The sequence below is a fragment of the Lipotes vexillifer genome, unplaced genomic scaffold, assembly GCF_000442215.2.
Source record: "Lipotes vexillifer unplaced genomic scaffold, Lipotes_vexillifer_v1.1 scaffold1094, whole genome shotgun sequence".
Lineage (NCBI taxonomy): Eukaryota > Metazoa > Chordata > Mammalia > Artiodactyla > Lipotidae > Lipotes > Lipotes vexillifer.
The window spans coordinates 1139380-1143303 of record NW_006792775.1 but is presented as its reverse complement, the minus strand read 5'-3'; positions in this window follow the sequence as shown (position 1 = coordinate 1143303).

Here is a 3924-nt window from a genome sequence, read left to right as displayed (position 1 = left end):
CACCTCCAGGCGCCAGGTCTCGGTGCCCTAGAGGGCACTCCCACTGCCCATGCCCCCGGGCCTGTTGCCTGGCAGGTGTTGGGGTCCCAGGGTGTTCAGAGGACTGGGGTCTGGAAGAGGGGAGGAGCGCGGTGAAGGGGGCTCCCGAGTGTCAGATGACGGGTCCACAGGGCAGGGACTGCAGGTGGAATGCCCCCACCCCTGCCCGTGGGGAGGCTGCTGCCCTCTCCTCTGCTTTGGGGGTGCCCTCTAGCGCCAGCTGCCAGTGGGAGAGCCAGCAGGAGGGGGAGCTTGGCCCCTGGGGCTGGCAGGCTGGAGGAGCTGGGCCACCAGTGCTGGCTCCGCTGGTCAGAGCGGGCAGATAGACTTAGGGGCTTGTTCTGTAGGTGGAGGTCTCTCCGGGAGGAGTGGCTGCCTGGCAGAGGGAGGGGGCAGTCAGCGCCTGGCAGACCCTTATGCCTCCGGGGGTGGGGGCCTTAGCTTGGGAGGGCCGCCTCCACATAAAGATCCCTCATGTGAGCAGATGCAGGAGGTGTCCCCCACGTCTGCCCAACAGGGACCTCGGAGGAGAGAGACCCCTGCACACCCCTCTCCTTTCCTCTGAAGCCTCCCCGGTATCTTCAAGGTGACGTGCCAGTCCCTACTCCCAGGTGGGCCAGCCTGGGGGTGAGGGCAGGAGAAAAGCCCCAGCTACCCCTCCTCGGTCAGTGGGACCCAAGGCTTTTGGAGGCAGGAGTGGGTGTCCCCCAACCTTCAGATGTCCTAGAGTGTCCAGGAGTGGGGGCTGGTCACCTTGGGGAGAGGCCAGGGGCTTGGCAGAAGGGGTGGCCTGGGCAGGACTGAGTCCTCAGGCAGGCGTTGTGGGGGCGGGGGGTGGGCGTGCCTGCCCCCCCCCAGCTGCCCTCTGGCTGTTTCTCTATTTGTTCTTCTTTTGACCCCCGCCTTATGTCCCGTCATCCCTCCTTTGAACAAAATTTCTGTTCCTGTTCCCTCTGTCCCCACCCCGTCCCCCAAGAACATAAGCTATCATTGTTGTATTTGCAATCTATGGACTAGAGGTTTAACTATTTATTACTATTGGTTAATTATTATTATTATTATTGATTATGTAAATTTGCCTTCTGTCTGTCTATCGCGTTGTGTTTCTGAGGTGACCCCGGGTGTGGAGGATGCACTGGTCCCCACTTCGCGCCCTACCCCTAAGCTGTCCAGGAGACAGTGCTCAGGGCCACTGGTTGGGCCCCACCACCCTGGGGGCAGGTCCCACGGCCCGTTCTCCCCTCCCTCCGTCCTTGTCCAGGGCTGAAGCCCCTGTGGCTTCTGTCCTGGGGCGCGTGGAGGCTGTTGCTCTTGAGACGCTGGTCGAAGTGAGCAGCTGTGATGAGAGAAGGTCCTGTCTCGGCCGCCCCCTGCCCCCCGTGCTGGCGGCACTGGGCACCGGGCAAGAGCCCCTCCCTGGTCACTTCCACCCACTGTCCCAGGCGGGGAGGGGAGGGGGCAGGGCCCCAGCCCTCTCCAAGTCTCTTTTGGCCCTCCCACCCCTCCTGCCGGCCCAGTGCCCTGGCATCAGGGGTCCCCCAGAACGGACCCAGCCCCCTCCTATTATTTGTTGGAAAGTCCAGCGGAGGAGAGGTGGCAGGTCCCCCCGCGTGGCTCCCGGTCCCTCTGGACTGGGCCGCCCCACCTCAGAACCCCTTCCCAGCGCGGCCGCTCTCTCATCCCTGTCCTGTCCCCTTCTTTTGTATTTGGAAACGACGTGTTGTAATAAATCCTGAGATGGATGTTTTCTCCACGCCTCTGGCTGCCTCCTTCTTTGGGCTGGTGGGCGGTGGTGTAGAGGGGTTTCCTGGGGCCAGGAGGCTGGGGTGTGGGGCCTGGAGAGTCAGACTGCCCCCGACTCACTGCTCAGAACCCCGAACCCAGAACACAGTGGGCCTGCTGTGGCAAAGGGGCAGGTGTACGATGTAGAACAGCCTTTTTTGCTGTTTCAGGCTACTGACAATTTAAATAACTTAGAACTGTATAAAATGGAGACTCAGTTTTGCCCCTCAGCTGCCCCCACCCCACTCTCCAGAAATAACCACCGGGAACAGTTCCACAGCTCCCTGCACACCTCCATGTGTGTGCATGCGTGACACGCACGTACGTACCACACCACAGCTTGCCTTCCCAACAGAAATGGGGGTCTAGCTATACAGTGTCTACAACTGGCTTTTACGCTATTGTTGAAATTACTTATTGAAGGTTCAAGGCCCAAAGGCACACAAGGGTACCTGGTGGAAAGTACTGATGTGTGTCCCCAGCCACCGGCTTCCTCTCCCTGGCACCAGCGCCCCCCTGCAGGCCTCCCTCCCTCACTGCCAGGGCTGCAGAGACTGCAGTGTCAGTGCGGAGGGGCTGAGGTTCCCCGGCCCACGTGTGTTTACAGCTGCAGCTCTGAGCATCCGTGCAGTGCTCTCATGGGACACATTTTAGACCTGACTCCTCTGGGCCACTCCAAAGTTTGCCCGGCCGTTACTATAACAACGGCTCTGACATGCTGAGCGCTTGCTCTGTGCCAGGCACCACTCTCAGAATTTCCTGGGACCCTCACCTCCCAAGTCTCTGGGCAGCCTCCCCAGCAGGTCTGTGCCCTCGGCCCCAGGGTCCTCTGGCTAATGCAGTGCGAGTTCCCCGTAGGGGGTCTGACCCTTCCGGAGGTTTGGCCTGCTTATCCTGGGGACCCTCCCCCTTTGCAAGCAGGCAGGTAGCCCAAACCAGTGACACCAGCCAGACCTGTGTCTGTGCATGTGTGTGTGACCACACACACGTGTTATATGAGCACGCACACGCGTGTGTAGTAAATGTGTGGTTTCGAGAAGCAAGAGAAAGTGAAAGGGCCAGGCGGGGAGGGCCAGGGCTGCAGAGGAGGTAGGGTCCTTGAAGCCTGCATCTGCAGGAGTCCTCAAAGAGGCCAAAAGCTAGAAACATTGACTGCCTCTCTGGCAAGGCTATTTTTAGCTCGAGAACATCTATTTATAACTCTGGCAGCCCCCTGGAGTCAATGAAAGGAGGACTGGAAAAAGCTGACGGCCATTTGGAGCAGCACCTAACCCTGAGGGAGGTGGGGTACCCAGCAGGGGCCCTGGGGCACCCAGCAGGGGCCCTGGGGCCAGTGGAAGACTCCAAATCCCCCAGGCTCCCAGGGGTCAACTTGCCCAAGCGCTGAACAAGCCAGGTAGTGAGGCTAGATCTGAACCCTGGGGACTGGCCTCCCCCCTGCTCTCGACCACCACAGTCTGGTCCCCACCACACCAGGTCTCCTAGATGCTAGGCACCCCTGCTTCTGCCTCTGTGTCTCACCCCTAGGCCAAGAGCTTTAGGCACTTGATGGGTTTGGGATGCGGGGGGGGGGGGTAGATGGGTGGCATGGGATTGTCTGCGATTGGTCTCAGCCTATAGACAGTGATGCCATGGGCTAGGGATGCCCGTGGCCCCTGACTGGGCCTGTCTTACTTGTGGATGCCCCCATAAGTAGGACAAACATTTGGTGGCACACATCTCAGCAACGACCATCAGGGAACTTTGAAAAAACAAGGTTAACACCGGGCCTGAAGGTACACAGTACGCCTGGGGTCACACAGAGATGTCACCGGTAGAGAGAGACAGAGTGTGGGCCTGGGGTTCTGCTTGTATTGGGTTCGAGTGGGGGGTGCCTAGGGTTTTGCGGGTTCACTCTTTATTGGTAAATTAAGACATAAGAGTGGGAATAAGGGAAGGGAAACACGGGGTCACACAAGGGGTCAGTTATCTGGGTCACCCAGGGCTTTCTGCATGGGGACCCTCATGGGTGGGGCGGCCTGGCTCTTTAGCTGTGTAGTTGGCATTGTGTTTATTCCAGATAGATGTCTTTTTTTTTTTTTTTTTTTTTTTTTTTTTTTTACA